The 774-nt window shown below is 45.2% G+C and overlaps 1 non-coding gene across 1 annotated transcript; it reads left to right on the top strand.

Annotated features, from left to right (window-relative positions):
• The first annotated feature begins 295 nt into the window (after positions 1 to 295).
• On the top strand, positions 296 to 377 carry trnac-aca (transfer RNA cysteine (anticodon ACA)). Its single transcript has one exon. It is a non-coding gene; the product is annotated as a tRNA-Cys (tRNA).
• Positions 378 to 774: the final 397 nt, after the last annotated feature.

Below are 774 nucleotides of genomic sequence, written 5' to 3' on the forward strand. Positions count from 1 at the left end.
TTAAACATAATCTCTGTTAAAACGAAAATAGTTTGCGCAACGGAGAAAGACTGGCAACAGAAACGTCGACTTTTCTGCTCCTCGGATGCTGCCTGACCTGCTGTGCTTTTCCAGTATCACTCTGATCTAAAGTCAGGATTCCAGCATCTGCAGTCCTCACTTTTGTCTAGTTTCTTCAGTGTCTCTGACAGCAAAGGTATGAAAGGAGATGGAAGCATTCAGCTCATCAAGTCAACCGCAGCATTCAATGAGATCACGGCTGATTTGGTCAATGCTCAAGCCGGCGGAGCTGTCTGTAGTCATGGCTGAGTGGTTAAGGCGATGGATTACAAATCCATTGGGGTTTCCCCAAATAGGTTCAAATCCTGCTGACTACGTTATGAATGCTTTCCTGCTGGTACAATATTCGCTCAAAGTTCAGAAAACCTAACTTCCAAACCAGACCAGTCATTTGATTCGACTTGGGAAAGTCGAGTTCTTCATCAGAAATGTTCCATATTTAAAGCATTATCTCTGTTTCTCTTTCCAGATACACTCTCGACACATCGGGTTTCTGCAGCTGTTATTCAACGTCCTGAGCAGAAGTGCTGCTTTTCACGAGATTCCTTTAATCCCTGCCCTCTGTTCTCTGACTCGGGTCAGTGGCAACACTTCCTCCTGCTCGTCAAAGTGCTCATTCCCCACCGCTCCCTCTCCCATCATTACAAACAACCGAAGGAAATTTCACTTAACCATCTTTGTTCCAAAGTGAAACTCACCAGCCTCGGGAATCTC

The sequence above is a fragment of the Chiloscyllium plagiosum genome, unplaced genomic scaffold (genome assembly GCF_037043375.1).
Source record: "Chiloscyllium plagiosum isolate Xiang-an unplaced genomic scaffold, Cpla_swu_hap1 HiC_scaffold_42, whole genome shotgun sequence".
Lineage (NCBI taxonomy): Eukaryota > Metazoa > Chordata > Chondrichthyes > Orectolobiformes > Hemiscylliidae > Chiloscyllium > Chiloscyllium plagiosum.